The 18,460-nt window shown below is 42.1% G+C and overlaps 1 pseudogene; it reads right to left on the bottom strand.

Annotated features, from left to right (window-relative positions):
- Window positions 1–980: 980 nt before the first annotated feature.
- LOC129399796 (uncharacterized protein C2orf78-like) overlaps window positions 981–18,460 on the bottom strand; it is a 76,770-nt pseudogene continuing 59,290 nt past the window's right edge.

Raw genomic sequence — 18,460 nt, forward strand, 5'->3', positions numbered from 1 at the left:
GACGTGAACTTGACCGGGCGTTCGGTGGTCCCCTAGTGCCCCACGTTGGGCGCCAGATGTGGGGTCCCATCCTGTCCCGCAGGGAGGACCCCTCGTGGGGCTAAGGAGGGGACGTAACCGAATGAACAGACGCAGAGCCAGAAGGAGGAGGAGGAGAGAGAGAGTTTATTCACAGCAGTTACAATACTTATACCTCTTGGTGGGAGGGGGCGGTATGCATGCTTGGACCCCCATAGGAACAATAGTAAAATGCAGATCAGGCATGGGCGTTGGGCAGATTAGGCATGGGCGTTGGCTAGTGAGAGGAATGACCAACTGATAAGATCAGTAAGGTCAGCAGTGGTGACCTTGTTACAGAAATCCCAAGTAAGCCTCCACTTGACTAAAGGATAAGAGCCGGGCTTGTAAAATGGCTCCCTACATCAATCAAGCCCCCTTACCATGCAATTTCTCCCATTCATTTTTGGAGGAGACCGGGAATGGGGGCCTACTTGGTTTTGCTCATGGCTTACTCCTGGCTCTGTGTTCAAGGATCACATCTGGTGGGACTCGGTGGACCATATATGATTGCAAGGATCGAATTTGGTTCAGCCTCGCATGCAGAGAAAAAGTCCTATCAGCTATCATATTCCTCTGACCCTCCCCTACTCATCATCAGGCCCATGGTATTTCTGCTCTTTGGGGCTTTAAAATCATGGACCAAGTCTCTTTTGCCTTCTTACAGTCTTGTCTGTTTCTCCTTTGTTCTCTCTCTAAATTCCCATGCTCTCTCATGCCATCCTCCAACCCCAAACCCTTCCAAATAACAAACACTGTTGACAGCATCTCAAAATTCAGAACATTTATTACTAATCTATTAAATTTAATGCATCTCTTTGACCTATTAAAATATATCAGAATGAATGAAAAGTTATGGCATCTCAGGTGTTTGTCTGTGGCAACCATCTGGTGCCTAAAGTGGCACTGACCATCCCAGCTACTCACATTACATAGCCATAGTATTGAGAGATGTCTGTCTCTTTTTCTCTCGGAAAAAAATCTTCACTTTCCCCAAAGTGGCAGCGTTTTCCCGCTCCTGCTGAGCTTTCCTTTTCATAGCCTCACGCTCTGATCTTTGCTCTTTTGTGATGGGCTATGACATCACTGGCTCTGGAACATTGGGCTTTCTCCATGGAATTGGTTGGAAACGGAAGTCTTGGAGTAGAAACTGACTCTGACGTTTGGGTGGAGCCTGGGGCTTGGTCACAGAGACAGGAAGAGGCTCCCGCAGGAGAGAAGCGCTAGCTATTGCAGGCTGAGGAATAGGCCGGCTAGTAGGGTTCAGCAAGCCTGGTCGAGAGGGGTTGGTCGAAATGCACTAAGCTGGCTTGGCAGGACCTGGCAAAGATGCAGTGGTTGGCCGTGATGAATTGGAGGCAGTTGGCTGAGCTGAGTTGGTAGAGCCACGCCTGGCAGGGTCAGCTGCAGCTGGACGATGTGAAGCCAGAGACAGTGGTCTCTGAGGAACAGGTCGAGCTCGCGGCTCCTCCATGGATAGAAAAGGCAAAGTTTCGAATTTGATCTTCCCAGGAGATGGCCGCTCATACTGGATGGAGACAGCGGTCTTCAGCACTGCTGCTTGGTTTCTACGCTCTGACCTGAGTTTCCCCAAGACCTTTTCCATTCTTTGTAGCACCTAGCCAGTATTTGACAGCTGAGGAAGGCTGGAAATCTTTGGGCTTCTTTGAGCTACCCAGGACCCAGGGGGAAGAGAATCCAAGCTTTTGATCACTCTTCTTCCCCAGTGTGTGAAGCACTTGCATGGACTCCAGCATCCACATGCCTGGGCCCCTGCGGGGCTTTTTGAAGGCCTCCTGGTAGAGCTCAGATTCACTTTGCTTGTGTTTCATTCTGTCAGTGGTGGGCTTCTCTTCTGTCTGGACCTTGTTCCCTGGCTGCGTACTCTGCTCAGCTGTCTTAGAGTTTTCTCAGGCCTTTTTCTTCTTCTCCTGCCCGTGGGTCTTTGTCTTGCTGATCCTGCTGGAGGCAGCTTTCTGAGGTTTGCTGTTATGTTTGTCCATGGTCACTGGACACCTATCACTGACAATCACTTCTCCCCCGACACACGTTCTAGGTCTTTTGGCGGGATTTTGGCCTTGGGTTCTTCCTCAAGAGGCTGAGAGGCCTCATTTTTGTTCTTCAGAGTTGAATGGGAGGGTCCCTTAGTGCCACTTGCATTTTCTTGCACCTGATTCAGAGTGATGGTATCTGTGGTGTCTATTGCCTGCAGATCTTTGCATTGATCCACGCCTTTTAAGCGATCTCAGATCTGGGGAAGATGTATATATTCCACCAGTGTAGTGGTGTCTGCAAAACTACCGCCAGATTCAATCCCACTTTCAAGTATTCCTGGTCCTTAAAACATATACCATTCATTTCCTGACCAGTACTTTCAGTGCCAGGCTGTTGCTCTTGGCTGAGAGTGTGAATTCAGGCCAGGAGATGGTGGTATCGGGGATTGCTAAAGGGCACAGTGGAGGATCTTGGTTTTCTAATGGGATCTGCAAGGTATCCAGAGACTTTGAAAGCCCAATTTCCATCTCATCCAAACTCTTCCCTGTTTGTTCCTGAATTGGAGGTGGAGGCAGCGCCAGGTTCATTTGGGCTGAAGCTGTTATAGGACCATCCCCGAGCTCAGGTGGTGGGTTCCTCTCAAGTATTTGATTCCCGCTACTGCAAGACTCAGGCAATTCTGAAGTTTGTGTCAGACAAAATGTCTGACTTGAAGGTAGCAATGCCAGGGAAGTCTCCATCCCCATGGAATTCATCACTACAAAGGAACCAAAGAAGAAATCAGGCCTCCGTAAACAGGATACTCCCTCCACACAACTAGTGGTGCTATAATTGTTCACCTGACAGCAATGGGCAAGGCATTGTTAAGGGCTCTTCTAAGGATCATGGACATGACCCTGTGCTAGAAGATTGGAGGTAACTGTTGTAGTTCTTACTGTCATTCATGTGGTGCCATTGTTTCTTGGTTTTCTTTGTATTTGAAAGAGTTTCTGTGTAAACTGTACTTGAATATAAGAGACTTGAGACAGAGTGATAGCAGTCTGTAAGGCATCCTCCCTGCGCATAAATGACCTCTGTTTGATCCTCAGGATCACATTCGGTCCCCTAAGAACCTTCAGCAGTGATCTCTGAGCACAGGGCCAGGAGTAAGACCTGAGCACCTTGGGCTGTGACCCACATTCTGCCTCCTTAATATCGTAATATCTTTTAAGCTAGATATTTGTAAATGCTATACAGAGCTTAGCATAATATACTCAATTTCTTCACTTTCCTGAACAATAAAATGGATAGTTAGTATCATGGAATAGGAGAAGAAATAAAGTAACACTTCCTCATTAAGTCTGTGCTCAAGTTGAGATTCTAGGTTTGATAAGTTTGAACAGGATCTCCCAGTACAAGGTGTATTCAGAACCGTCTTGTACATTAAAGGGAAATTTAATGTGGTGCCATCAGAATGTGTTCTAAAATGTCTTCAGAAATCAAAAAACCAAGAGTTTAAGAAATGGAGTTTATTGTTACTGTGGTAATGCTGGGGGACTGATCAACTATGAAAATGTGGAATTCCTTGTTATGCTCCTGAAGTTTTCTTCTATTAATTCTACATGGCCATTATCATATCATGCCTTCCAATTTGCATTGGAGTTTATCTTAAGTGTAAAAATAGGTGCTGTAAAATGAGTGAGGGGAGTTTAAACTTTAACTCAGTTTAATTAACTTCAGATTTCATAAATTTAAAAATCTCAGTTTATTAAACTTACATGTCACCCGTCTATGGACAGTTTCCCATTTACAGATTTGACCCGAATTTTTTTTTTAATTTAAATTCTTTTATTAATTCACCATGTGGAAAGTTACAAAGCGTTCAGGTTAAAGTCTCAGTTATACAATGCTCAAACACCCATCCCTTCACCACTGCACATATTCCACCACCAAGAATCATGATATACCTCCCCCCTTCCCCCCACCTCCCCAGCCCTCCACCCCGCATGTGTAACTGTTGACCCGAATTTTTTTTTAAATTTTTATTAAATCACCATGTGGAAAGTTACAAAGTTCTCAGGTTTATATGTCAGTTATACAATATTCAAACACCCATCCCTTCACCAGTGCCCATATTCCACCACCAGAAACCGCAGTATACCCCCTGCCCCACCCCCTACCCCCTACTGTATAACTAATGAATTTCACTTCATTTTTTCTTTACCTTGATTACATTCCATAATTCAACACAAAACTCACTATAGTTGACATAACTCTCTCTCTCTTTTTTTTCTTTTTCCTTTTCCCTTTTTTTTTCTTTTTCCCCCTCATCCCCCTTCCTGCGCCTCATAGTATGGTGTACGCCACGCCGCGTCGGCCAGCACGGGGCTTTTGCTTAGTTCACAGTCCAGAGGTGGCTGCTACATTAAAAACCTTCAATATTTCAACAAAAACTTACTGTTATTATTTGGAGTTTCTCCCCCAAGTCAGACCTGTTCAAAAGGAACCGTTTCACATTGCTGACAATTATAAATGTTTTGGATTTCTGTATAAAGTGCAGGGAAAATTCTGCCAGAAAATACATAGCCCAGCTCACAGTCCCAGTGCATTGCTGTAAGAAGTCTCTGAATTCAAAGTCTTTAGGTGCAGAGGGTCCGATTCGCGCTCAGCGGCTCCGGGTTTATCTAGGCCGAGGGCGTGCCAGTTACGCCCCCTTCCCATGAGTTCCTGGGAGCCCCCAAAGTAAAATCCAAATACCTGTGGGTCTGGAGTCACAGAAGATGGCGCCTGCCACATGGGTGCCGCCAGCCCGCCGCTTTCCGTGCAGGAAGACAGGGTGGGTGGGAAAAAAATCCACCCCCGGCAGCACAGAGTTGTAGCCCAGTTTGGTGTCCCAGTGCATCGCTCTCAGATGCTGCGCTGGATGCCCGAATGTGTTACATCTTTGGAATCAAAGTCTTTAGGCGCAGAGGGTCCTGACCCGAATTTTTGAATGCCAGATTTCCCATCTCTCCATTTTACTCACCTTGATAACTCGATTCTGTGTTGGGTTGAGGATACAGAGTAGCAGATTCCAGTGGTGGGGCCTGGTGGTCGGTTCTTTGTGGGCTGGACCTCTTTAAAACCATAGCCATTTGTGGGGATGCATTGCTGTAGGTTTGGAGGGCAAAGCCCCTACCTCCTGTGAATGTCATGGAGCCATAGGATTGCAGGCAGGGATCCAGTTCTCCAGAAAGGAGAGGTCCCTGGGTGCCCTGATAATAGTAAAACACCTGGCTCCCTTCCTGGTCGGGAAGCAAAAGGCTATGACTCTGATTTGGAACCTGAGATGGTGTCCTCTCAACAAGGCTGGCAGAAACTAATGGGTACAGAGACACCGTGTTGTTGGTATCTAAGGTTTTCTCATAGCAAGCTGCCATTGGCATGTAAGAGACAACAGTGTTTTGGTCAATAAAGGTCACAGTAAAGTCTCCCATGGAAGACTTCTTTTCAGCATTTCCTGCAATATCCCACTCCAAAACACTCGGGTAGGAAGCAGCTGAAGTGGACATCTGGCTCTGGCCAGACACTCCAGACAGCATTGTTCTGCTAGAATGTTGATCAAGATAGGTAATACCCATCAGTGGTTGGAAAGAGTTGCCAAAGGCTGAGGGCAGGGGCCAAGCAGAACTACCAGCTGGAGCAGATACTCTGGAGTAGTTGCAGACCCTTCCTGTTAGGGAAGCTGCATTGTTCACCACGGTAAGGGGAAGCTGCAGAGAATGTGTAGTTCCGAATACACAGGGATTTTGAAAATTTTCTGTAAGGAACAAGAGGGTGACGAAAAAAATCTGTGAGACTCATAACCTCCTGCTCCATTTGAGAGAAACAATATTAACTTAAAGTTTTAGCTATAGAGAAGCTTTTAATACCAACATTCAACTGAGTTACCAAAAGTCCAACAATTTAGTGTGGTTGAATGACTGGAGGACTTTGGTACTTTGCGTATTTGGCACCGTGCTCCCAAAGAGAAAACAGCTATAGAAAACTCCAGTGATATTTTTACATGGTTTTCTTGCTTACGGCTACTTCCTCCTTCCCCTAGCTCTACCTGTAGCTTGCTCTCCTATTGAACTCATACGTTATTTCCTAGAATGGAAGCATTTTAAGACTAGGAAGTCCTAAGAGAATGACTAACATTTGATTGCAGAAGAAAGAAACTCGTGGCCCAGAGATGGCATAGAGACTTGGTCATGTTTTCCCATTAATTTTATTGGGAGTGGGGTGGGGTGGAGTTTGGACCAATACCCAGCAGTGATCTTGGGCTATTCCTTGCTCTCTACTCTGGAGTGACTCCTTGACGATCAACGGGATGATGATTATGATGATGGTGATGATGATATTTGGGGGTGTCTATCCTTTTAGTTCTTCTTATTATTGTTGTTATGTTTCATTAGTGAATCACTGTGAGGTTGATGATTATACTTAATTAGTGTTGTTAGTAACTACAAGCAGCAATTTGACATTGTTAGTTGACAATTTGAAAATGTCAATTTGACATTGACGATCATCAAGTGACTCAGGAGACTGGATGCAGTGACAGAGGTCCAACTGGATTGGCTGTGTGCAAAGCAAGTGCCTTATCACCTCATGTGCTATCTCTCTGTCCCTTATGTATTACCAGGTTATGAAACCTATGCATATGGACTTTTTTGCCAGGATTTTGCCTTGATCACTACAATGCCAGAAACTAGGAGGAAGATTGCTCACATTAATGTAGGCATTTGCCATCACTACAACTATTACCAGTGTAATCTCCAGATTTTCATTTGGCTTTCTCAGTTTGTATCTGTTACCTACGGTTTACTCATGACTCAATCTATTGGATGAATTGAATGTTAGTAACCTTACCCTGGTTTCTGATCCTACCAAAAAAAATGAGTACTTGAGTTTACTCAAGAAGTGCTTTTGGAAGGAAGATTGTTATTTAAATTCTCAGTGTCAAATTGCTGCTTGTAAATTAGTTACTAACAACTCTAATTAAGTATAATCATCAACCTCACGGTGATTCACTAATAAAACATAACAACAAAAAATAAAAAAAACATAACAACAATAATAAAAAGAACTAAAAGGATAGACACCCCCAAATATCATCATCATCACCATCATCATCATCATCATCATCCCATTGATCGTCAAATTTCTTGAGCAATCTCAGTAACCCGTCTCCATTCATCCTAGCCCTGCAATTTCAGAAGCCTCTCTTTACTGGTCCTTTCCAACAGTGCCACATTAGAGGTTCTTTCAGGGTCAGGGGAATGAAACCCATCATTGTTATTGCTTTGGGTATATGAATACACCACAGGAAGCTTGCCAGGCTCTCCCAAGTGGGCATGAAACTCTCGTTAACATGCCACGTTCTCCTAGAGGGAGAACTTTAGCAGCCAAGTGCATCTGGAAGCTTGGTTTTATAGTCTGGATTTTGACCGTTGGTAGAATTACAAGGCGGTGGGAGCAGTCTCTGGGTTTGACCACCTAGCTACTGAAAAATGGGGAATCTGGGTGGAAGAGGCCTAGTCCCGATCAGAGCAGGCTTTGAGGTATCAGCCCCATGTCCCACATACCTGGGTTCATGTGCCAGTTCCTTCATGGGTGAGGCTCATCCAAATATGTGGAGAGGGGCCTTGAACATGGCTTTGGCTAGGCTGTGGAGGTCTTGAGCCTTGGGAGCTCTGCTCTGGGTGGGAGGGAAACTGAAACCCATCCCCTCCGAGGGGCCCTGGGGAAGACAGGCAGGCTCGGGGGCAAGAGAATAATGTGCATATTTAAAGTTTGTCTTTTTCATGTGATTTACATGGGAGGAAGTATACAGATAAAGAAAAAAATCATGAAAAATATGTATCACAGAACTGAAAAAGAAGTATATAAGATATTTATGAAATCTGGGCTGTATAGCATGCAGCACAGTACTGTAAGAGACTGAGAGCAGACCCAGTGTAATCCCTGAGCCACACTGGATGTGGTTCCCAAACAAAACCAAAGAAAATAGGACAAAAAGTTTATTAATAACCTGTGCCATGCATACAAGATGAAGACAGTATTCTATTTTTTGCAAAATGTGATGGCCAGAAGATACAATAAGAGGTGATTTTTGAGTGCACACCTTACTAGTCCATAAAACAGAAAAGATTTACCAGTAACTTACATAACAAGCATAAAATATAAATGTGATTGCATTTGATAGCCAAAAGTATGTTTTAACTGAATGAAATATAATAAGTACTAGAAATTACGTTATGATTCTCATTCATACCTCTAAATATTAAGCAGCGAACAGTAGGTATTAAACATAGCATGAAATTTCAGAAAATCACACCAGAAGCAGAAAAGGCCATTTAAAAAATGGTCACAAAAATTTCAAAAAATGACAAATTTATTTTCAAAACCTAGATGACAAGTGTCTTTATCGACCAGTAAAATGTCACTCCAAAGTTTAAGAAATGATCACCAAAATCCAAGTTAAATATTTTTAGTGTAGGAAAACTCAGACTCCACACAACCGAGATAAATGTGTAATTAGACATGTGAGACTTGAATTTTCTGTTTCTTCTTAGGATCTAAAAACAGATGTAGACTTTTGTCAAAATGCTCTCATGTTAGGAAGAAATTATTTGTGAAGATGATAAGCAGCCTTAACTTGGAACCTACTTTTCAGACAAAAGAATCAAGTATCCTGATTCAAGTTGGAAGATATCATTTATTTTTACAGGCAGAGCATACATGTAGCTTACAAACTAGAATGTAATAAAAACATTGAAGATTCTGCTTCTTCCATCCCCCTAGATAACCAGTATTAGTTATTTATAGGAATCAACATTACTGAACCGTGTTTATATTCAAAACTGCCAAGGGGGCAAGTGTGTTCTAAGAAACGATAAGAATAGAAACCACCAACATGGCATTCTGTTAAACAGATTTTCCTCCAGGTACTCTTCTCGAGGCATAGTACACCCTCTAGTCCTATCAGTTATTAAAAGAAACTGCTTTGATTTGCTCTTAGCATATTTCTATTTTGATTTGAAATCTTTGATTCGCTTCAACATTCTATCCCAAATGGTTTTCCCTTCTTTGGGAAATCCCCTCCATAGTTTTCTTTAATTCCTATTTTATTCTCCCTCATATCATCCTCCTCTTCTTGGCTTCTCTTGGTTAATGCTTGATGAAAATGACCCTAAACTTCCTTACGTTTGAGGACTTGCCTCCCTACTGTTCAGCACCCCACACCTTCCCCACAGCCCACTTTTCCTTATCACCTACTTTATATACAAAACTCAAAGGCACTTTTAAATAGCACTAATTGTAAAATAATAAAGTACAAATACAAGTGGAAAGACCGTTACAGATAAAGCATCCTGGTATACATTAACAGTTTTCTACAGCACCTATGTTTTCTGTTTCTGTCAAAGTAGTGTCTCTGGTTTACTTTCTTCATGGGTATCACGTAAAAATCACTTTTAAAAAGAAAAGGAAACACAGAGAATGAACACTCGTATATTAACATGTATTTGAGCTTATAAAGTCTGAGTAAAATATAATATAGTGTAATAAATGAGTAAAAACACTTTGTACCTGAGAGAAAGAAAGTGAATATCCAAAATCACACAACAAATGTCAAAGTCAAGCTAAAATTAGTCTTATAAAATTCTAGTTGAATACTTTTTTTCCATTATTACATGCTGTTTTTCCTTGACTACTAAGCTTAGGGATAAGAAATCTAATGAAAAGTGAAATAGAAGTTGATTTTTGAGTGCATACTTTATCACTTGTCGCTAGTCACCCCCGTTGATCCTCGATTTGCTCGAGCAGTCGCCAGTAATGTCTCCATTTGTCCCTGTCGCTTGCCCAATGATATCTGCTCGCTCCAGAACAGGAAGAGGCTCAAATCATTCATTCAGGGTTTTGACAAGAAATCTGACCATCTCGTTGGTGGGCAGCCACGCCGTCTTCTGATGTCCTGTAGAATCCAGTCAGTAAAAGCTCTAGTCCAGTGGTCGTCTCTGAATCACATTACGTGTCTGGCCCATCTGAAAATTGACGCCTTAGCAAACGAGGCATCATCCCTGATTCTTGACCGTGGACAGAGTTTGGAACTCCAGATTCCTTCTCTCACTTGAGTGAAACGTGATACTCCTAGCATAGCTCTTTCGATTGCTCTTTGGGATACCCAAATAGAGTTCTCTTCCTGGTAGTGTAGAGCCCAGGTCACTGAGATGTATGCTAGTGCAGGAAGAACGGTGGAGTCGAAAAGATGTGCCCAGAGCTGGAGTTTCTTCTTCTTCTTAACAACTTCTTTGACACTCTTTAAGGCATTCCATGCTGCTCTCTTCCTCCTGCGCAGTTCTGGTGCCAAGTCATTCCTCATGTTGAGTTCTTGACCCAGGTACACATAGCTGCTGCATTCTGAGATATTCATTCCATTGAGAGCAAATGGAACGTCAGAGAACAGTTTGTTTTTAATGAACACTGTCTTTGTGAGATTCAGCTGCAGTCCGACCTTTCCACACTCGCAGTCGAAGTCGGCCAGCAGTTGTGCCACTTGGCTACTGTTTGGTGTTATGAGAATGATGTCATCAGTGAAGTGGAGATGGTGTAGTTGCCGACCATTTATCTTCACTCCAGTTCCTTCCCATTCCAGTCGTCACATGATGTTCTCAAGGGTAGCACTGAAGAGTTTCGGTAAAATGGTATCACCCTGCTGAACCCCTCTCTTTCTATCAATGATCACTTCCTTGTAGAATGGTGAGATCCTGGTGGTGAATCCATAATACAGCTCGAGGAGGACCTTGATGTACTGAGTTTGAAGGCCCTCTTTAAATCAATGAACTTTAGACATAGTGGCATCTTGAACTCTTGCGAAACTTCAATGAGTTTGGTCATTGTATAGATATGGTGGATCGTGCTGAATCCTTTTCAGAACTCGGCTTGCTTGCATGATTGTCCTTCATCTAGTGTTCTGTCTATACTATTCAGGATGACTAGAGTGAACAACTTGTAGACGAAGGATAACAGGCAGATTGGGTGAGAGTTGCCGATGTCGTGGATGTCTCCCTTCTTGTATAACAGAATGGTCCTGCTAGTTTTCCATTGGGATGGAACCTTGCATTCAGACAGGTAGCCTGTGAAGAACCGAGCCAGTGTGTTGACAAGTACTAGTGGCAGATTCTTCAGGTGTTCCTATTTGATTTTGTCTGGACCAGTCTGTACGCATCTTTAACCGACAAAATGGCATGTTGGATTTCAGAAGGGTGAACGTTAGGAAGGACATATCCATCCTGAGCAATTTGATATGTGGGCAGGTGGACGTGGTTCTCGAAGAGATCTGAATAGAAGTCATGAATAATCCTCTCCATTGCCTTTCTGGAAGATGGGATAGATCCATTATGACATTGGAGAGCAGTCATCTTGGTCTTGTAGTTGGCAAAGGACAGGCGAGCATTGCGAATACTTTTCCCTGCTTCTGCCACATCAGCCAACACTGCTGCTCTTCTCTCTTTGAGTTCTTCCTTTATCACTTCTCTACACAGCTTTTCAAGCTCAGATGTTAGCTTGTGGTTGCCTGAGGCTCCTGCCAAACCATGTTGGCAAATGAGCTCGAGATTTTCTGAAGACAGGCTTCTTTTTGTTGCTTTCCCACTCTCGGCATTTTTTGTGCAATCATGGAGGTTCTGAACCAGTCGATCATATTCCTCTTCGATGTTGTCAACAACGGCATCTTTCCACATTGCCTCGACAGTGTCAAAGAGCTCCCAGTTAGTGGTCATTCTGGGAGTTCTCTTCTTAAACTTAAACTTTGAAGTCCTTTCTCCCCACTCTGTGAAGTAGAATTTTGCAAGAAGGAGATGGTGGTTCAATCCCGTTTGGAATTTTTGGACAACAGCAACATCAGTCAGGCAAAACCTGCGATTGAATATAATGTGGTCAACTTCCTTGTGGATCCCTCCACCTGGAGACTCCCATGGCCAACCTTTAGATTTGGCTTTCTATAATGGATGGTCTTGGTTGACATGATGAACTCAGACAATCTCTCACCCTGTTCGTTCCATTCTAGTCCATGGGACCTAGTGTGGAATTCTTTTGGCGACCTTCTCGGTTCTATCTTGGCATTAAAATCACCAACATTGATATTGTAGAAGGTGTGGTCTTTTTTATAGAACTTCTCTAGCTCCATGTAGAACTTCTCAATTTCTTTTTCATCGTAGTTGGATGTTGGTACGTCGAATTATAACGACAAAGATAAAAATAGCCGGCAGTGAGCCACATGTATTCTAGCATAATCGTCTGATTTGGGTTGTTAAGTATTCGAATGAATCAATGCTCATGGCTGTTTGTTTTGACAGGGACACTGACATGACCAATGCCTCTGTTGTCCTGTGTTCCGAGGAACAATTCTTCTCCAGTGTCGAAGATGGCATGATGTGATTGATGCATTTTCGTTTCGGTCAGATCAATAATGTCGTACTTGATCTTCTATGCTCACACCATCAGGTAAGTGCACACCTTACCAGTCTATAAAACAGAAGATTTAGTACTAACTTACATGACAAGCAGAAACTATAATAAATGTCATTGTATTTGGTAGCCAAAAATATGTTTTAAATGAGTAAAAAGCAGAATGAAATTTAATAAATACAAGAAAATACATTATGATTCTCATTCATATCTATGAATATTAACCAGCAAACAACAAGTATTAAACACAGTATACAATTTAAGTAAATTACACAGGAAACAGAAAAGACCATTTAAAAATGCTCAAAAATTTCAACTTTATCTTCAAAACCTAGATTACAGTTATCTTTATCAACCAGGAAAATGTCCTTCCCAAAGCTTAAGAAATGAGCGCCAAGGGGCTGGATAGATAGCACAGCAGGTGGGGCGTTTGCCTTGCATGCAGCCGACCTGGGTTCGATTCCCAGCATCCCATGTGGTCCCCTGAGCACTGCCAGGAGTAAATCCTGAGTGCAGAACCAGAAGTGACCCCTGTGCATCGCCAGGTGTAACCTAAAAAGCAAAAAAAAATAATGAGTGCTAAAATCCAATTTCAATATTTTTAATGTAGGAAAACTCAGATTCCATAAATAAATAAATGTGTAATTAGACATGTGAGACTTATCTATCTTCTTAGGGTCTAAAGACAGATGTCGACTTTTAACAAAATGTTCTCATGTTAGAAACTATTTGTGAAGATCACCAGCAGCCTTAACCTGGAACCTACTTACTGCACAAAAGAATCAAGTCTCCTGATTCAAGTTAGAAGATATCACTTATTTAACAGGTAGAGCGTGCATGTACTTCAAAACTAGAATGTAATAAAAAACATTAAAGATTCTGTTTTTTTCCATTCCTCTCGATAACCACTATTCGTTATGTATAGGAAGAATCATGCCAACTGTCAGATACTGTATTCTAAGAGACAATAAGGGAAAAAGCCACCAACAATGGCTTTCCGGTAAACTACTTTTCCTACCAGTATCCTACTTGAGGCATAGTATACTTTCTAGTCCTCACATTTATTGAAGTAAACTGCTTTGACTCGCTCTCAGCATATTTAACATATATTCTTTCTGTTTTGATTTTATTTTATTTTTTTTAAATTTTATTTATTTATTTTTAAATTTTATTTTATTAAATCACCATGTGGAAAATTACAATGCTTTCAGGCTTAAGTCTTAGTCATACAATGCTGAAAAAACCATCCCTTCACCAGTGCCCATATCCCACCACCGAAGACAAAAAAAAAAAAATCAGTACACCTCCCATCCCGCCCACTCCCGCCTTGTAACTGATAAATTTCACTTTACTTTCTATTTATTTTGGTTACATTCAATGTTTCAACACAAACCTCACCATTATTATTAGGAGCATCCCACAAGAGTCAGACCTGTTGTGAAGAGAAATGAAGTCTCGCGTCCGCAGTAGCGGCCTCGCGGTTTTGTATTTCTGTACTTTAACAACTAAGTCCAGGGAGATTTCTTCCGGATATTCGATCATTGCAAGCTTGTAAACCCCATCTGTGGTCGTCATAATATGGCGGTCCCCAGGCCCTTCATCCCCGGGAAGGGACAGACGAGAGAGAAAAATACCTTTCCCCTCCCGGGCGGGCATGGGGTTGCAGCTTAGTTCTCTGGCAGGAAACAATCTGCTAGGAGCAGTCCATGTTGTAGTTGGTTCAGCTGGGTCTGGATTCACGCGGGTGCAGCTGCGGAGGGGCCGCACACACGTGCGGCTCCCGTGGTCACATCTCGGCAGAGGTCTCTGTTTTGATTTTAAATCTTTAGTTATCTTAACATTCTATCGCAAACGGTTTCCCCTTCCTTGATAATTCCCCTCCATATTCTCTTTCTTTATTTCCTATTTTATTTTCCCTCATATTGTCTTCTGCTTCTTGGTTTCTTGGTCAATTCTTGATGAAAATGATCCTAAACTTCCTTAACTTTGAGACTTGCCTCCTTACCGCTCATCACTCCACAACTTCCCCACACCCCATTTTTCCTTACCACCTACTTTAGATAGAAAACTCTAAGACACATGATCATGCCTTTGGAATAGCACCACGTTTAAAATACTAAACTATAAATACAAGTGGAGAGGCCATTTCAGAGAAAACATCCTGGTATATATTAATAGTTTTCTACAGCACCTATATTTACCATTCTGTCAAAATACTGTCTCTGATTTACTTTCTGTTTCTGTCAAAATACTGTCTCTGATTTACTTTTTTTCATGGATCTCATGTAAAAATCACTGTTAAAAAAAAGAGGAAACTCAGAGGATGAACACTCATATATATACAGGTATTTGAGCTTGTAAGTGTGTCTAAAATGTAATGTAAATAAGGAAAATCACATTGTATGTGAGAGAAAGAAAGTCAGTGTCTAAAAATCACACAGCACATGTCAAAGTCAAGCTAAAATTAGCTTACACAATCCTAGCTGAATACTTCCTTCCATTACTACATGCTATTTTTACTTGACTATTCAGTTGAGAGATGAGAAATCTAATGAAAATTTCTGGAAAGTATTACTCCTTACTTGACATGGTCCGAGAAAAGGAAAAATTGATGAAAGGTAGAGGAGATGATACTAGAGTACATCTGAACACTGAATCAGAAGACCACAAGCTTCCAGTACAGATGACTGGTTTATGGTCTTTAGTCACTGGTCACGGTCACCTGTGATGATCCAAATGATGATACAAACAACTGCACGGGAATCCCAAGATTCTACATGTGGTGGTAGGTTTGGTGTGAGAATGATGTCATAAAGCAGACAGTTGAAAGGTAGAGCCTAGCTAATAAGGAGGTCATATTCCCAAGAAGAAGACCAGATTGGACAGAGAGTAGAATTAAGCTGGTTAGAACGATGGAATCCTACAAGACAGTTATAAGAGTTTTACCTTCCTCAGACTCTTATGTTACAGAAATACTCCTCTTATACTCAAAAGCTTACGTATTTCAATAATAAATCAAGAAAGTTACTAAATAATTGTATAGATTGCACTGTTAACCAAGAACACTAATTTATTACTAATATATTTTAAATATTATTTAAAAACTAAATTGTATGTCCATACTTCATAATATAAATTTATTACTTACTTAAGGTTAGGAAGTGATTGGTTATTATGATAAATTATCCCCTAACAGAAACCCCCAGGTTAGGATTATTCTCCTAGGCAAACATGCACCTAGGAAAGAACAGTAGGCAAGTATAGAATAGATGACAAAGTATCTGCCAGCTACAAACTGTGTCAGGCAAACATAGACTAATACTCTTCAGGGTCCTTTAGTTTAGGGTACAATAGGGCCAAAAATAGAATAGGAAACTATTTCAACCTGATTTATTTATTTGTTTATTTCAGTTTATAGGCCTTACCTGGCCATGCTCAGGGCTTCCTCCAGGCTCTGCACTCAGGAATCACTCCTGCAGGTGCTCGGTCGACTGGGTGCAGGACAGGCACCCTGCCCACTAAACTATCTATCTTGCCCAAACAGTTTTATATTTTAAGGATGCCTACTGGTTTTCTGTGAACTACACTAGCCTCTGATCTCCATGTGCCTAGGGCTTGTTGATGCACTTTCTTTTTTTAAAAAACTTTTTATTAAATCACCATGTGGAAAGTTACAAAGTTCTCAGGTTTATGTCTCAGTTATACAATATTCAAACACCCATCCCTTCACCAGTGCCCATATTCCACCACCAAAAACCCCAGTATACCCCCCGCCCCCACCCCCTACCCCCTACTGTATAACTAATGAATTTCACTTCATTTTTTCTTTACCTTGATTATGTTCCATAATTCAACACAAAACTCACTATAGTTGTTGGAGTTTCCACCCAAAAGAGACAGACCTACTACATTTGATAATTAGTTTTCCATTGCTGGAAATGAAGAGATATGTAGCCCCACTGCTACAAGTACATAACTCTCTTTTTTTTTTTCCTTTTTCCTTTTCCCTTTTTTTTTCCCCCTCATCCCCCTTCCCGCGCCTCATAGTATGGTGTACGCCACGCCGCGTCGGCCAGCATGGGGCTTTTGCTTAGTTCACAGTCCAGAGAGGTGGCTGCTACATTAATAACCTTCAATATTTCAACAAAAACTTACTGTTATTATTTGGAGTTTCTCCCCCAAGTCAGACCTGTTCAAAAGGAACCGTTTCACATTGCTGACAATTATAAATGTTTTGGATTTCTGTATAAAGTCCAGGGAAAATTCTGCCAGAAATTACATAGCCCAGCTCACAGTCCCAGTGCATTGCTGTAAGAAGTCTCTGGAATGAAAGTCTTTAGGCGCAGAGGGTCCGCTTCATGCTCAGCGGCTCCGGATTTATCTGGGCCGAGGGCGTGCCGGTTACGCCCCCTTCCCATGAGTTCCTGGGAGCCCCAAAAGTAAAAACCGAATACCTCTGGGTTTGGAGTCATAGAAGATGGTGCCTGCCACGTGGGTGCCGCCAACCAGCCGTTTTCCGTGCAGGAAGACAGGGTGGGGAGGAAAAAAAAATCCACCCCCTGGCAGCACAGAGTTGTAGCCCAGTTCGCAGTCCCAGTGTATTGCTATTAGATGCAGCGCTGGATGCCCCAATGTGTTAGATCTCTGGAATCAAAGTCTTTAGGCGCAGAGGGTCCTGTTGATGCACTTTCTAACTCTCCTTGATGTCTCTGCCAGCTTCAACAATGGCTCACATGTTGGGCACTGGGGGGTTGGGAGAACAATATTGCATTGTATTGACCTGCCTGTGAGACCACAGATAGTTGCCCAGGTGACTCTTAAGCCTGGACAATCTAGGTGTTTTTGTCTACTTATGTGTTTGTCTCGTTCTCTGTGACTGACCCCTGTTGGATGGAGGCTGAAAGTGACATTTGAATTTGGCAGATGAGAAACAATTTTTTTTTTTGGTTTTTGGGTCACACCCGGTGATGCACAGGGGTTACTCCTGGCTCTTCACTCAGGAATTACCCCTGGCGTTGCTCAGGGGACCATATGGGATGCTGGGATTAGAACCCGGGTCAGCCGCGTGCAAGGCAAACGCCCTACCCGCTGTGCTATCGCTCCAGCCCCGGATGAGAAACAATTTAGACAGATTCCAAGCAATTGTCGTGATAAACAAGTTACAGGGTTAGAAAATCCCAAGAGGACCTGAATATACCCATTAATATCAAGGAAATCGAAACAGTAATCAAAAGTCTCCCCAAAAACAAGAGTCCAGGTCCAGAAGGATTCAGTGGCGAATACTTCCAAACATTTAAAGAGGACCTGATGCCAGTTCTCCTCAAGCTTTTCCAGGAAATTAAAAAAAACAGGAACCCTCCCAAACAGTTTCTATGAGGCATATCTGCCTAATAACAAAAGCAAACAAAGACACCACAAAAAAAAGAAAATTATAGAACAATATCCCTGATGAATACCGATGCGAAGATCAACAAAATATTAGCAAATAGAATCCAACAACTCATTAAAATGATCATAAACCATGACCAAGTGGGATTCATCGCGGGGACGCAAGGATGGTTTAACATTCAGAAATCAATCAACATAATACATCATATCAACAAAAGTAAAGATAAAAACCATATAATCATATTAATAGATGCAGTGAAAGCATTTGACAAGATCCAACATCCGTACATGGTGAAAACTCTCACCAAAATGGGTTTTGGAGGAACTTTCCTCAAGATAGTCAAAGCCATCTACCACAAAATTATGGCAAGTATTATCCTCAATGGGGAAAAGCTAAGGGCCTTTCCTCTAAGATCAGGGACAAGACAAGGATGCCCACTCTCACCACTGCTGTTCAATATAGTACTGCAAGTACATGCAATAGCTGCTAGGCAAGAAAAATATATTAAGGGCATCCAGGTAGGGAAAGAAGAAATCAAGCTCTCACTAT

Source organism: Sorex araneus, chromosome X (genome assembly GCF_027595985.1).
Source record: "Sorex araneus isolate mSorAra2 chromosome X, mSorAra2.pri, whole genome shotgun sequence".
Classification (NCBI taxonomy): Eukaryota; Metazoa; Chordata; class Mammalia; order Eulipotyphla; family Soricidae; genus Sorex; species Sorex araneus.